This window comes from Anser anser, assembly GCF_964211835.1.
Source record: "Anser anser genome assembly, chromosome: 13".
Classification (NCBI taxonomy): domain Eukaryota; kingdom Metazoa; phylum Chordata; class Aves; order Anseriformes; family Anatidae; genus Anser; species Anser anser.
This window is the reverse complement of record NC_139734.1, coordinates 2,197,693-2,213,569: the sequence shown is the minus strand read 5'-3', so window position 1 is coordinate 2,213,569 and position 15,877 is coordinate 2,197,693. Positions and strand designations below refer to the sequence as shown.

The 15,877-nt window shown below is 49.0% G+C and overlaps 2 long non-coding RNA genes across 7 annotated transcripts; one reads left to right on the top strand and one right to left on the bottom strand.

The window, feature by feature from the left end:
* The first annotated feature begins 978 nt into the window (after nucleotides 1-978).
* Nucleotides 979-6,984, top strand: LOC310881056. 4 transcript variants are annotated; one of them, XR_014572088.1, is made up of 4 exons: nucleotides 979-3,220; nucleotides 3,470-3,641; nucleotides 3,864-3,994; nucleotides 4,508-6,984. It is a non-coding gene; the product is annotated as an uncharacterized lncRNA (long non-coding RNA). The 4 variants fall into 4 exon arrangements; XR_014572089.1 differs by having other exon boundaries at nucleotides 3,210-3,327; XR_014572090.1 differs by lacking the exon at nucleotides 979-3,220 and having other exon boundaries at nucleotides 3,336-3,641.
* Nucleotides 6,985-7,081: 97 nt separating this feature from the next.
* On the bottom strand, nucleotides 7,082-15,087 carry LOC310881054. 3 transcript variants are annotated; one of them, XR_014572082.1, is made up of 3 exons: nucleotides 14,273-15,087; nucleotides 8,921-10,959; nucleotides 7,082-7,221 (listed from the first exon to the last, which is right to left on the bottom strand). It is a non-coding gene; the product is annotated as an uncharacterized lncRNA (long non-coding RNA). The 3 variants fall into 3 exon arrangements; XR_014572083.1 differs by having other exon boundaries at nucleotides 7,093-7,233; XR_014572084.1 differs by lacking the exon at nucleotides 7,082-7,221 and having other exon boundaries at nucleotides 7,756-10,959.
* Nucleotides 15,088-15,877: the final 790 nt, after the last annotated feature.

The following is a 15,877-nucleotide window of genomic DNA, read 5'->3' as shown; positions in this document are numbered from 1 at the left end:
TTCCACAGGGTTGTGGCTTTTCCTGAGGGTTACGGCCAGAGGGATGGGCTTTTCCGCAAGTTTGGGGTCTCTCCTTAAGGTTGGGGCCGGACAGGAAGGGGCTTTTCCTCAGGATTGGTGCTTTCCCACATGGTTGGGGCTAGAGGGGAAGAGGCTTTTCCTCAGGGTTCGGGCTGGAGGGGAAGGTGATTTTCCTCAGGGCTGGGGCCGGAGGGGAAGGGGCTTTTCCTCAGGGTTGGGGCTGCAGGGGAAGGGGCTTTTTCTCAGGGTTGGGGCTCGACTGGAAGGGGCTTTTCATAAGGGTTGTGGCCTGAGGGAAAGGGACTTTTCCTTAGGGGTGGGGCTGGAGGGGAAGGGGCTTTTCCTCAGGGTTGGGGTCAGAGGGGAAGGGGATTTTCCTCATGGTTGGGGTCGGACTAGATGCGGGTTTTCCACAGGGTTGGGTCCGGAGCGGAATAAGATATTTTCTCAGCGATGGGGCTTTTCCTCAGGGTTCGGGCCAGAGGGGATGGGCCTTTGCTCTATAGGTGGAGCCAGAAGGGATGGGTCTTTTCCTCAGAGATGGGGCTTTTCCTCAGGGTTGTGGCTGTAGGGGAAGGAGCTTTTCCCAAAAAGTTTGGGCCTTTTCCTCAGGGTTGGGGCCGGACGGGAAGGGGTTTTTTCTCATGGTTGGGGCCAGAGGGGAAGGGGCTTTTCCTCCGGTTTGGGGACGGATTGGCAGGGGCTTTTCCTCAGGCTTCGGGCCTGAGGGGAAGGGGCTTCTCCTCAGGGTTGGGGTCAGAAGGGAAGGGGCTTTTCCTCAGGGTTGGGGCCGGAGGAGAAGGGTCTTTTCCTCAGAGCTGGGGCTTTTCCTCAGGGTTGAGGCCGTAGGGGAAGGGCTTTTCCTCAGGGTTGGGGCCAGAGGGGAAGGGTGTTTTCCTCAGGTTTGGGTCCACAGGGGAATAGGATTTTTCCTGAGCGTTGTGGCTTTTCCTCAGGGTTGGGGCCGGAGGGGAAGGGGCTTTTCTTCCAGGTTGGGGCTGGAAGGGAATAGGATTTTGCCTCAGGATTGGGACTTTTCCTCATGGTTGGGGCTGGAGGGGGAGGAGCTTTTCCTCAGGGTTGGACTTTTCCACAGTGTTTGGGTCGGAGGAGAAGGGGCTTTTCCTCAGGGTTTGAGTCAGAGGGGAAGGGGCTTTTCCTCAGGGTTTGAGTCAGAGGGGAAGGGGCTTTTTCTGAAGGGTTGTAGCTGGAGGGGATGGGTAATCCTTTATATTTGGGGCCTGAGGGGAAGGAGCTTTTCCACATACTTGGGGCTGGAGTGGAAGGGCTTTTCCTCCAACTGGCGGTCACCGGGGTGGCTCCTCGGGGGCGCCCTGGAGCCCGCCGGGGGTCACCGGGGCGGGTCCTCTGGGGCGCCTGGTGGCCCCGCCAGGGGTCAGCGAGGTGGGTCCTCCGGGGTGCCCGGGGCCCCGTCGGGGGTCGCCGGGGTGGGTCCTCTGGGGCGCCCGGGGGGCTGCCGTGGCTTGCCGGGGTGGGTCCTGCGAGGCGCCCGGGAGCTCGCTGAGGGTCGCTGGGGTTGGTCCTCCGGGGCTCCCATGGGCCCGCCAGAGTTCGCCGGGATAGGCCCTCTGGGGCGCCCGGGGGCCCGCCGGGGGTCACGGGGGGCGGTCCTGCGGGGCGAACGGGGGCCTGCCGGGGGTAGCCAGGATAGGCCCTCCGGGGCGCCCGGGGGCCTGCTGGGGGTCACCGGGCTGGGTCCTGTGGGGCGCCCAGGAGCTCGCTGAGGGTCGCCGGGGGGGGTCCTCCGGGGCACCTGGTGGCCCCGCCAGGGGTCAGCGAGGTGGGTCCTCTGGGGTGCCCGGGGCCCCGTCGGGGGTCGCTGGGGTGGGTCCTCTGGGGTGCCCGGGGGGCTGCCGGGGGTTACCAGGGTGGGTGTTCCAGGGCGCCTGGGGGCCCACCGAGGGTCACCGCAGTGGGTCCTCCGGGGCGCCCAGGGGCCTGCCGGGGGTCACTGGGGTCAGTCCTCCGGGGTACCCTGGTGTCTGCCGTCAGTCACCGGGGTAGGTCCTCCGGGGTGCCAGGGGGCCTGCCAGGGGTCATGGGGGTGGGTCCTGCGGGGCGCCCGGGGGCCCATTGGGGATCACCTGGCTGGATCCTCCGGGGCGCCTGGGGGCTAGCCTAGGGTCACTGTGTTGGGTCGTCTGGGGCGCCTGGGGGCCCACTGGGGGTCACGGGAACAGGTCTTCCAGGGCACCCGGGGGCTTGCTGGGGGTCGCCGGGGTGGGTCCTTCGGGGCGCCCGGTGGCCCGCCGAGGGTCGCCTGGATGGGTCCTCCAGGTCTCCCGGGGGCCCACTGGCGGTCACAGGGGTGGGTCCTCCGGGGCGCCCGGGGGCCAGCCGGGGGTCTATGGGGTGGGTCCTCCAGGGCACCCAGGGACCCGCCGGGGGTCGCCGGGGTGGGTCCTCCGGGGCGCCCAGGGGCCCGCCGGGGGTCGCCGGGGTGGGTCCTCCGCGGTGCCCATAGGCTTGCTGGGTGTCACCGGGGTTGGTGTTCCGGGGCGCCCGGGGTTCTGTCATGTGTTGCCGGGGTGTGTCCTGCGGGGCGCTCGGAGTCCAGCCAGGGGTCACTGGGGTGGGTCCTCCGGCACGCCAGGGGGCCCGCTGTGGGTCGCTGGGGTGGGTCGTCCGGGGCGCCCGAGGGCCCGCCGGGGGTAACCGTGGTGGGTCCTGCGGGGTGCCTGTAGGCGTGCCGGGTGTCACCGGGGTAGGTCCTCCGGGGCGCCCGGGGTCCCGCCGGGGTTCGCCGGGCTGGGTCCTGCGGGGTGCCCGGGAGCTCGCTGATGGTTGCCGGGGTGGGTCCTCCGGGGTGCCCAGGGGTCCGCCGGGGGTCGCCGGGGTGGGTACTCCGGGGCCGCTCGGCGGGCCTGCCGGGGGTCGCCGGGGTGGGTCCTGGGAGGCGCCTGGGGGCCCGCCAGGGGCCCCCTTTAAATATTTTCAAAGCTGAAGTAAAAGCCTGGGGATTGTTGCTTCTAGAAACACCCCAGTTCTCTTGTCTGCACTCTGCATGGTGTTGAGCTGAAAACCAGATGGAAAAAAAAATGACATACCTGCTGCTTGTCCTGCCCTGTCTACTTTGTTGTTTTTTGCCCCTCCCCTTTCCCAGGTGATTGGGTTTGGGTGCTGGGCGGGGCCAAATGGTACATGAGCCCCAGTCATTGTGCCTGGGCTGCTCTTAGGGGTAAGTGCTTTGTTTTTCCTTCTGTCAGTTGCAGGGTTCTTTGGGTGGGTTCGAGTCTATGGACTGATGCGTACCAGTCTCTACTTGGAAATGCACATCTCTTTGAGGTAAGGGCTAGAAGGATCTGTTAGAGGAAAGCAATCTATATAGTAGGAGGAGGTGCCTTTATTGCATGCAGCTCTTGTTCAGGTGAGTAATTGTTAGAGCGTGTTTACGGATAGGGTGGTAATGTTAGCTTGTGTGTTCTAGGTCCCTTAGGATTTTGACAGATTGATTGGGGCTTCCTGTGAGTCTTGGCCTGTATGTCAAATATTATCCAAGTTCCAGCTGTGGCGGTAAAGTGATGGAGCAGGGTTTAGGAGAACTGGATCATGGAAGCTCCCTGTGCAAGCATGTATCTGCAAAGAGCAGCAGGAGGCAGGTAAGGTGTAGTCTTTTCCAGGGTTAGGGGCAGCTTGTTATATTTCTGGAGCTTTTGCCTGTGGTTTGGCTGGCTGTGGAGTCTTTAGACCTTGCAGCCTTCTAGATGTTAAGTGCTTGGAATTCATGTACTAGAGGTATGTTTAGGAGGGGTTGCTGGCTAACATGTTTGGGAAATGGTGGGGTATGGTTCCTTATTTTGGGGTTCTATTTTAATCTCTAGATATATCAAGGCATTTGCATAACTGTCCAGAGGAGTCACAAAGAGCCTCAGTATGCATGGCAAGGGCCTTGACTGCATAAGGGCAGTATGAGGAAGAGGCTGAGCAGGGTCACCTTTTTCATCTGTGAAGGGTAAGTCTGTGATTATCCCTGCTGGGGCTGCTGTGCATTCATGGCCTTTTGGCCTTTGTGGACCTGAGGGTGTTTTTTTTCTGGCTCTGGTCTCTGTGCTTGAGACCTCTGCAAGGAGCTGTAGTGTTTGCGTGTCCATCATGGGCGTGGCCTTCTCTCTTTGTTTCTTGTAGGCCTTGTCATGGGCATGGACTAAGCTGAAAACTTGAAAGAGGCACGAGGTTGAGTGGATGGCAGTGTGGGCCTTGAGTTGGTGGGTGGATTGTTAGTCTGTTTGGCCTGTTGGGCAGGCTTTGCAAGCACTTGTGACAGCATTGTGCATCTCTTGCCATGTTCCTGAGGGGCATCAGCGGGTCCAGTTCCTGAAATGCTGACCCATCAGCATAGCCTTTTGGTTTTCAGATAGCCTACTCAAGTGTGTGATTTTCCCTGTGAGTGATGTTATTTCATGGAATTGGTTTTTTTCTTTTGGCGTGTCATCTGTGATGCACCTAGATTTTTCTTCCTATGCAGAAAGAAAGCTTTAATGCCAGCTGAAGAAGATCAGTTACTTGCTTGGTTGTATGGTCCTCTCAATATTCAAAGCTGAAGCAAAAGCTTGGGGATTGCTGATTCTAGGAACACCCCAGTTCTCTTGTCTGCACTCTGCATGGTGTTGAGCTGAAAACCAGATGGAAAATAAAAAAAGAAAACCACAGCTGCTGCTTGTCCTGCTCTGTCTACTTTGTTGTTTTTTGCCCCTCCCCTTTCCCAGGTGATTGGGTTTGGGTGCTGGGCGGGGCCAAATGGTATATGAGCCCCAGGCAAGGCCTGAAGGGGAGCTCATTGTGCCTGGGCTGCTCTTAGGGGTAAGTGCTTTGTTTTTCCTTCTGTCAGTTGCAGGGTTCTTTGGGTGGGTTGGAGTCTATGGACTGATGCGTACCAGTCTCTACTTGGAAATGCACATCTCTTTGAATCACAGAATCATCTAGGTTGGAAGAGACCTCCAAGATCATCTAGTCCAACCTCTGTCCTAACACTAACAAGACCTCCACTAAACCATATCACTAAGGGCTACATCTAAACGTCTTTTAAAGACCTCCAGGGATGGTGACTCAACCACCTCCCTGGGCAGTCCGTTCCAATGCCTAACAACCCTTTCAGTAAAGAAGTTCTTCCTAACATCCAACCTAAAACTCCCCTGGCACAACTTTAGCCCATTCCCCCTCGTCCTGTCACCAGGCATGTGGGAGAATAGACCAACCCCCACCTCTCTACAGCCTCCTTTAAGGTACCTATAGAGAACAATGAGGTCACCCCTGAGCCTCCTCTTCTCCACGCTAAACAACCCCAGCTCCCTCAGCCGCTCCTTGTAAGACTTGTTCTCCAGACTCCTCACCAGCTTCGTTGCCCTTCTCTGGACTCTCTTGAGCACCTCCATGTCCTTCTTGTAGCGAGGGGCCCAAAACTGAACACAGTACTTGAGGTGCGGCCTCACCAGAGCCGAGTACAGGGGCACAATCACCTCCCTAGCCCTGCTGGCCACACTGCTTCTTATGCAAGCCAGGATGCTGTTGGCCTTCTTGGCCACCTGGGCACACTGCTGGCTCACATTCAGCTGCCTATCAACCAGTACTCCCAGGTCCTTCTATCCCCGGCAGCTTTCCAGCCACTCATCTCCCAGCCTGTAACGCTGCTTGGGGTTGTTGCGCCCCAGATGCAGGACCTGGCACTTGGCCTTGTTGAACTTCATACAGTTGACCTCAGCCCATCGGTCCAGCCTATTCAGATCCTCCTGCAGAGCCTTTCTTCCCTCGAGCAGATCGACACACACACCTAACTTGGTGTCATCTGCAAACTTACTGAGGGTGCACTCGATCCCCTCATCCAGGTCATCGATAAAGATATTAAAGAGGACTGGCCCCAGCACTGAGCCCTGGGGGACTCCACTAGTGACCGGCCTCCAACTGGATTTGGCTCCATTCACCACAACTCTTTGGGCCCGGCCATCCAGCCAGTTTTTAACCCAACAAAGCGTACGCCAGTCCAAGCCACGAGCGGCCAGTTTCTTGAGGAGAATGCTGTGGGAAACGGTGTCAAAAGCCTTACTGAAGTCAAGGTAGATCACATCCACAGCCTTCCCCTCATCCACCAAGCGCATCACTTGGTCATAGAAGGAGATCAGGTTCAGATTTTTCTCACTATGCACAAAGAAAAGTTTAAGCCAATGCCAGCTGAAAAAGATCAGTTTTTTGCTTGGTCATATTGTTAGCGTTCATGAAGACACATAATCCACAAAGTGATTATATGAAGGTGCTTTATTAGGCGCCGGAAGTTAGGGGCATGCCTGCCCAAATCTAACTTCGTCTGATTTGTTCTCTTAGTTCTCTTTTATCTCCTAAGATACTACATATGCATTAGGTTTCACAACTCATCTATGCATATTCATTTCCTAGCTCCGCCTAGCCTCGCTTCGTATGCTAATTATCTTATCAGTCCTTCTGCGCTTGCGTATTACTCTCTGGTGGTCGTCCGGGTGGTCGTCGGGATGAAGTACGATGTCTTCATCAGAGTTGAACTTTTTAACCTTTCCTTTTCACGCATGCTCTCTGAGCCCTTGGTCTCAGTCCAAACCGCAAGGTTGGTTTGACCCAGTTCCCAGAGTCCAAGAAGCCCCAGTTATCTAGATGTCTTGCAAATTGAGCATTCTTTTAATCCTCCTTACTCCTCATCATGAATTGGGGCATTCTCATGTTACCCTTGCACATAGTTTTTGTATCTTCCAAGCGCAGCCTCGGAACAGTACATCGCAAATGTAACATACTAAACAATATTGTATTATTTCTTCTTCTATTACTAACATTTCCCCCCTTTGAAAGCATTTCACTCCTTTCGAGGAGGGCAAATGCTTTCACTAACTAACTAAAATATTTTACACTCAGTGCTCACCAATAATATAATCATGGAAAATTACATCATTAAGAATCAAGGAAATTACAAAGATTAGGATTGTCACAACATTTCATAAGTCCACCACTTCTGCTTTATGTTACGTTCACCCTTCTGGTTGGGTTCACTTGATCTGAAACTGATCTTGTCTATTCGGTTTTCATTCAATTTCACTTCCTGGGTTCCTCAGATTCTTTCTCTGAAATCCAAAGTTGTTAGATGCCGGTGGAGGATATTGAGGATGTGGTTCCATTTGCTGAGCAATAGTTTGCATCACTGTCCGGTTCCAGGTTGTCTTCCTTAGAATCAGACTTTTCAGCATTATAAATGTTAACCAAATTAGTACCCCTACAATCACCAATATAATTATTGTCTCCAGTAAGGACTTAACCCAATTACTAATATTCCATCCACTAAAAATTTTATCCAACCAGCTTGTTGTCATATCTTTCTCTTCCTGTTCTGCATCTTGTTCCACTCAAGCCAGTTGTTCTATGACATGTTCTACATCAATAGTCACATTTGAAATGTGGATGCAGCAATGATCAATATGATCTTTTAGAAATCCACATACTCCATGTTCCTTTAATAACAGTGTATCTAATGCCAATCGATTTTGTAGCACCATTTTAGTTGTAGATTGTAGTTGGATATTAAGGTCTCTAAAGCCTTCTTTCGTGGCTCTCGTGCCTACTCACTTGTCCTGTAAGTTTATAAATCATTTCCCTATTTCGATAAGTAGCTACCTGTGCAAATAGAGATTCTAACGCCCAACTGAATTTTACTCCATCCGAGGGTTCATGCCATATATCTTCATCTGCCCCTTCTTCTAAACTTCTTTTTGCCCTACTAATTTGTAGGGTTTCCAACTTTCCCTTAAAAGGAGACTTTTTCCATATTGGACGCAGTGTGGGGAGGGAGTCCTAGAGTTATTTCTTTTACTTCCCCATCTATCGGCGGGTGTGTAGTCCAAGTTCCATTACTGGCTGCCCATACAAATTGTCCTGGACTTTTTATGGTACTATAGCTACAATCCACTGCGACTTGACCAGCCTGGCTATTTCTTTCCGAATTGTACTTAATTCCTCGGCAAGCACATCCTGCCCTAAGAGCTATCAATACCGGAAGTAAGTGCTTGATATCTTCATTATTACTGTCGCAAGTATATTTCTTCTCACAAGTCCACCAAGCTACCTTTGTTGACTCTTGTCTACCACTACTGTCAACCCGGCTTACTGTATAAAACTGATCAGTTCCATTCTGCTTCCCCTGCCATTTAATACACCATGATGTATTCCCTCCATACTGGAATTTCTGCAATAAACTTACTGTCCAATCACTATCCCACCCTTTCATTCCTTTTGGCTTATTTTTCTCTTGACATTCCCAAACAATCTTTTCTCTAACTCCTTCTACTACACGTAGTTCGTCGTAATAACACTGTCCCACATTCTTAAATCTGCCTATTGTTATGCAATGGTAGTTCTTCTTTTCACATTCAGACCTTGATGTTGGGGGGCTCAGTTTCCTATAGTATTGTGTAACATTTATCCTCTCTAGAACTTTCACTTCTTTACATTGAATTGTTTCATTTCCTTTTACTTGGGGCAGTGGGGAGGTTATTATACCCCACTCAAGCGGGTCCCCCGTTGCTTTTGGGATGGGCAAACAAGCAGTAATTCTATCAGTTCCTTTCATTATGGCAAAATCTTTAATCAATCCTACCAGTAAATTCTCTGATGGTTGCCTGTGTGGGATCTGTACCACTTGTGTCCATGGCACCTGGCCCTCTCTTTTTCTTCTAGATCCTTTCCAGTGGGCTACCAATATTCCTTTATCCAATTTCGGATATACCAATATTTCTCTTATCCCGTAATCTGTGCTATTTTCATGTGTTACCATGCACCGGTAGTTTCCTTTGTTGACTTTAGTAACACTAAACAGGGTTCAGGTGGTAGCTCCTCTCAGTTGTTGGCCCAATTCTATGGTTTTACTTACGTATGCCTTCCCCTTCCATCCAGCCTTCAGTCCTGTATTGTCCCTGGTTGTGTCTACGTATATTTCCTGGCTATGTCCGGAGTCACTTGTTTTTTCCCAGACCACCTGTAGAGAGCTAATTGTTATTGGTTTATCGTTGTGCATTCCACATTCCAAAGTAACATTTTCTCCTCTGAATATTTCCTCTTTCTTATATTTTTCTGGTATTTCTAGGAACCCAATTACAAGGTATTTACACAAAACAATTACTGTTATCGTTACTGTTGTTAAGAACCCCAACATTGTATGGTTATACGCGCTTCATCTGTAGTTTTGTATCTCCGATTGCTCGCACTGACCAAAATTCGGGAACCTTTTTCACCCGAGTATAATGAATCCAAGCATCCACCCCTTCTACCTTTAAAAGTAGTCAATAATACTTGATAAGGTCCAGCCCACCGTTCTCTCAGGGGTTCTTCATTCCAGTTTTTAATGTACACTTGGTCACCTGGCTGAATGTCGTGGACAGGATTTTCCAGTGCCAACGGTCGGTTCCACACCAGAACACTTCGAAGTTGAGCTAAAGTTTTACCAAGAGACAATACATAATTATAAACATCCTGGTTCCCTGTTATATGCATATTAGGATTTGGTTCTGGGGATTCATAAGGCTTTCCATACGTAATCTCGTATGGGCTTACTGACATTCCACTCCTTGGCTTTATCCTTATTCTCAGTAAAGCTATAGGCAAAGCTTGTGGCCATTGTATTTTGGCTTCCTGGCAGATTTTACTGATCTGTCCCTTTAGAGTTTGGTTCATCCTTTCTACCTGTCCACTAGATTGGGGTCTCCATGCAGTATGTAAATTCCAAGAAATTCCTAATAGCCGACTTACGTCTTTAACCACAGATGAAACAAAGCGCGGCCCCCTATCCGAGGATATTCCTAATGGTACCCCAAACCTCGGAATGGTTTTCCATTATGTAACCATTTTACTGTCTCTTTAGCTTGATTGGTGCGACAGGGAAGGGCTTCTGGCCATCTGAAAAAGGTGTCAACCCCTACTAACAAATACCTACATCCCCTAGTCCTAGGTAACTCTACAAAATCAACTTGCCAGTAATCTCCTGGTTCTATTCCTACTCTAACTCTTCCCATTTCAGCATGTTTTCTTGCTACTGGATTATTTTTCAGACAAATCTCACACTTTGACATTACTGATTTTGCCATTGTTAACATATGTGTAGAGATAATGCTACGTTTTAAAATGTTACCATTGCCTCTGCACCCCAGTGACACTCATTATGTCTTGTCTGAAGTATTTCTCGCATCACCAAGGGGGGTATTACTACCTGGCCCATAGCAGTTACATACCGTCCATCAGAGTTCTTTCGGGCCTTTAGGAGATTTGCTAATTTCTCATCCTCTGGTGAATATCTTGGTTCCTTGGGAAGATTAAGACGAGTGGGGCCTACCTTGAGTGGTACCAAAGCCATTACATTCCACACCTCCCGAGCAATTTGTCGAGCTGCTCGATCTGCCAGCCGATTCCCTTCTGATATTTTCAAGGTTCCTCCTTGATGAGCTTTACAGTGCATAATAGCCACTTGTTTTGGTTTTTGCACCGCATTTATCAAATTTAACACCTCCTCTTGATACCTTATATTGGCTCCTTGTGAGGACAACAGCCCTCTTTCTTTCCATAATGCTCCATGAACATGGACTACTCCAAAAGCATACTTTGAATCTGTCCAAATATTTACCATCTTCCCTTTACTCAGTTCCAGTGCTCGAGGTAGGGCTATCAGTTCCGCTCGCTGTGCTGATGTTTCAGGTGGTAAAGGTTTTGCTTCGATCACTGTCTTCAGGGTTGTTACTGCATACCCTGCATATCGTGTTCCATTCTCCGCAAAACTACTACCATCAGTAAAAAGTTCCCAGTCATACCTTTCAAGGGGTACATCCTTCAAATCCTCACGGCTCGCATGGGTATGTTCAATTATTTCCACACAATTGTGTTCCAACGGTCCTTCTTCTGGAACAGTTCCTAGAAAGACTGCTGAATTTAACAGGTTAGTTGTTTTCAAGGTTACGTCATCTTGTTCAGTTAGTATTGCCTGATATTTCATCATTCGGCTGGGTGATAACCAGTGGCCCCCCTTTTGTTCTAAAACAGTTGTTACCATATGTGGTACAAAAACTTCAATATGTTTTCCCATTTGAAGGCAAATAATTTTCTACTATCTTTATCAAGAGGTATGCAAAAGAAGGCATCCTTTAAATCTATCACAGTAAACCATTTATATATCTCTCTCACAGATGTTAACAATGTGTAAGGATTAGCCACTACCGGGTGAATGTCCTTTGTTATTTCATTTATTGCTCTAAGATCTTGTACCAATCTATACTCACCATTCGGCTTCCTTACTGGAAAAATTGGAGTATTGTATTCCGATTTACATTCTTCCAGAATCTGATGTTTGAGAAATTTGTCAATAATTTTCACTGTCCCCTGCCTAGCTTCTATCTTAAGTGGATATTGTTTGATTCAAACAGGTTTGGCTTCCCATACTGTTGGTATAACTGCATTTTCTACTTCTCTTGGAATATTAACAAAGGGTTTATCTTTGATCATTAGGATTTGTCCTACTTTGGACTCAGGTACCTTCATTATTAATTCTCCATCCTCAAAGGTTATTGTTGCATCTAATTTAGCTAATAGATCCCGTCCCAAGAGTGGAATCGGGCATTCTGGTACATACAAAAATTCATGGGTTAGTTCCTTACCCCCAAAACGCAAATCAAGGGGTTGTAAGAATGGCCGTTCCTCCTCCTTCCCTGTGGCTCCAATTATTGTAGTTGTCTTAGTTCCCAATCGTCCTTTTAAACTATTTAACACTGAATATGTTGCTCCTATTACATTTAACACTGAATATGTTGCTCCTATTACATTTACAGACTAATTAACACAGAGAAAGAAGCTCCTGTAACCAACAACAACAAAAATTCAAGCCTCTCTCTTCGTTTCCTAGCTTTATTTCAACTAGTGGACCTGCTAGGGTAGATGCCCCAGGTCCCTGTCATTTCTGACTGTTGTAAGTTTATCCTGCAGCCTAAGACAAATTCTTTCTGATATCAGGGGCCGATTGCCCTAGAAAGAGGCTAGCCAATTGCCTCTGTTTGTTTTCTGAAGCCAGGTCCAAATTTTCTGTCTTTTTTTTTTTTTTTCCATTGCATTTCAAAGTTGGTCCAAAAATTCAAAAATTCCATAGGGTTTTCTTTTGGACCTTGTTGGAACAGATTCTCAATTCCCAATTTAACCAGATTTTGGTATTTACATAATTTCCGGGGTGGTAAGGGTCTCGGGGGGGGGGGGGGGGGGGGGGTCGGTCAGGGGAATGCAATGGTTGAAAGTTCCCTGAGCGGTCCCATTGGCAATCTGAGCTTACACAGGAACTCAGGTTGTTTTAAGAGTTAGCTGCTTTTCTGTTTCCGTGACAACTCTCTCCCGGACCCATCACGGTCCCTCCGCCCCAGAGGGCTCACACCGCGATTTTGAGATCTCAGCCTCGGGTTGAGGCGGAACTATTAACATTCCTACATCCTCTTCCCCTGCTCATTCAACTTCAAACAGCTCTGTTAAATACTACATGCCACACAGCCTTTAACACCTTCAACAACCCTTTTAACACTTCCTTTATCTTCCTCCAGCCTGTACTTTTCTAATGCCAACACCAAAGCCTCAGTCAGGGGCCAACTTAATTCCATACCTTTTCCCTCCAAGATGCTGAAACAACATATCAGTATACAACATTTCATCCTATTTTCCTTCTCTCCTCAAAAACAACATTAATTGCAAGACACTGTTATAGTCAATTGATCCATAAAGTGGCCATTTAGTTTATACAGTGGCCACAACTGATTGCAATACTTAGTGGAAATCCTCTTGCTTTCCGCGCCCCCCCCCACTCCCCCTTCCGACAATATCCTTGCAATGTGCCAATATACACCCAAGGAGGCTTTCTTTAAAACGTCTTTGTTTTGGATATTACCCATTTCCTTGATTTCCCATTCCCTTTTATTTATTTATATTAATTACTGTCCCTTGTTTCAATTTCCACGCAAACCTTTTTATTGCAGGTTTTTACTATGTTTTCCTAGTCTTCTCAAATGTCCCAATTCTCTGGGATTAAACACCACATACAAACTTCACTATTTCAGATTATTAATGAGCCCCGTTCCAATCGTAAATCCACAGGACTTCGGAAAAACACCTGAAGCACTCAGCCTTCCGTCTTCTAGACAAACAATACCACCTTTTCCACAAAATTTACATTTCAACAAGGCCGAATTTCAAGCCGAATGCTAATTTTTCTCATGCACTTTGTTAGTAAGCCTACACAAAACAAGGAATCACTCCTGTGTATCCATCAAGACGGGGGTTTAAAAGGTATTGAGGCCTAAATAAATTTGCTCTCCCCCTTCTTACCAAATTCGCAGGGCTCAGGCCCGAACCACCAAAGAAGTGACTCTCCGTTCTACCGCTTTGATAATCAGTCAGCCCCCCTCCCCCGATACTTGGGAAACTGACCAAACACCACCGCAAATATACCGAAACTTTTAAACTGTTACTTAGATAATGCTCCCACCTTCCTCCTTGTCACACTCAAAACATTTAAGAACGAAATAGGATTGCAAGATGCACCGCCGGGCCCGTGTATTGGGCACCACCAATCAACATTTGGATAAAGCAGCACTTCTTTTCGGTCTGTCATGCGCTTCGTTCATCTCCGGCCGCTCCCCTCGCGGAGAATACGGAACCGCGGATCGGAACTCCGCACTCGCTTCGTAGCGATGCTGCGTCTCACTCACAACACAATCACGCAATCACACAGAGAGGCCCCTTGCACTCTCGCTCACAAAATAACATTAATTGTAAGATAGTATTGTACTGTAAGGTTCCGTTTTCTGGCCAACTTTCTTGATCTTCTAGTTCATACTGTGGCCACCAAACATTACAGTAATCAACCAGTTTACCCTTTCGTGACTCCTGCCCGAAACACCCCTCCTTCCAGTGTGCTAGTAAACAGCCCAAAGGGGAGGATCGCGGTACCGAAGCATTACCGCCCAGAATACTTTTAAGTTTTTCCATTATCAGCTATAGCTTTTACCGAACCGAACCAGATGCTGAGCCTGCAGCAAAACCAGACCACTGATGCCGAACCTGCAGCGCTTTCGCGACTGTCTGACGGACGGCGCCTAGGCTTACCACGGGAATTCCCTAGCCCAACCGTGCGTGGCTTTCGCCGCGTCTGACCGGCAGGCTCCCAGACCAGATCGGTACCGATTACCAGAAAGCACCTTTTTCTTACCCTTTCAGAGGTACGTTGTGAGCAGCGGGGGTCGGTCGCGGCCGATGGCTCCCCGAGAAACTCCTCGGTGCCGGCTGGAGCGTGATCAGTTCGCGAGCCGCCTCAGCAGTGCCCACGAGGTCCCACCTGGGTCGCCAAAATGTTAGCGTTCATGAAGACACATAATCCACAAAGTGATTATATGAAGGTGCTTTATTAGGCGCCGGAAGTTAGGGGCATGCCTGCCCAAATCTAACTTCGTCTGATTTGTTCTCTTAGTTCTCTTTTATCTCCTAAGATACTACATATGCATTAGGTTTCACAACTCATCTATGCATATTCATTTCCTAGCTCCGCCTAGCCTCGCTTCGTATGCTAATTATCTTATCAGTCCTTCTGCGCTTGCGTATTACTCTCTGGTGGTCGTCCGGGTGGTCGTCGGGATGAAGTACGATGTCTTCATCAGAGTTGAACTTTTTAACCTTTCCTTTTCACGCATGCTCTCTGAGCCCTTGGTCTCAGTCCAAACCGCAAGGTTGGTTTGACCCAGTTCCCAGAGTCCAAGAAGCCCCAGTTATCTAGATGTCTTGCAAATTGAGCATTCTTTTAATCCTCCTTACTCCTCATCATGAATTGGGGCATTCTCATGTTACCCTTGCACATAGATTTTGTATCTTCCAAGCGCAGCCTCGGAACAGTACATCGCAAATGTAACATACTAAACAATATTGTATTATTTCTTCTTCTATTACTAACAATATTGTCCTCTCAATATTCAAAGCTGAAACAAAAGCCTGGGGATTGTTGCTCCTAGAAACACCCCAGTTCTCTTGTCTGCACTCTGCATGGTGTTGAGCTGAAAACCAGATAGAAAAAAAGAAAAAAGAAAAACAGCTGCTGCTTGTCCTGCTCTGTCTACTTTGTTGTTTTTTGCCCCTCCCCTCTCCCAGGTGATTGGGTTTGGGTGCTGGGTGGGGCCAAATGGTATATGAGCCCCAGGCAAGGCCTGAGGGGGAGCTCCTTCTGCCTGGGCTGCTCTTAGGGGTAAGTGCTTTGTTTTTCCTTCTGTCAGTTGCAGGGTTCTTTGGGTGGGTTGGAGTCTATGGACTGATGCGTACCGGTCTCTACTTGGAAATGCACATCTCTTTGAGGTAAGGGCTAGAAGGATCTGTTAGAGGAAAGCAATCTATATAGTAGGAGGAGGTGTCTTTATTGCATGCAGCTCTTCTTCAGGTGAGTAATTGTTAGAGCGTGTTTATGGATAGGGTGGTAATGTTAGCTTGTGTGTTCTAGGTCCCGTAGGATATTCACAGATTGATTGGGGCTTCCTGTGAGTCTTGGCCTGTATGTCAAATATTATCCAAGTTCCAGCTGTGGTGATAAAGTGATGGAGCAGGGTTTAGGAGAACTGGATCATGGAAGCTCCCTGTGCAAGCATGTATCTGCAAAGAGCAGCAGGAAGCAGGTAGGGTGTAGTCTTTTCCAGGGTTAGGGGCAGCTTGTTATATTTCTGGAGCTTTTGCCTGTGGTTTGGCTGGCTGTGGAGTCTTTAGACCTTGCAGCCTTCTAGATGTTAAGTGCTTGGAATTCATGTACTAGAGGTATGTTTTGGGAGGGGTTGCTGGC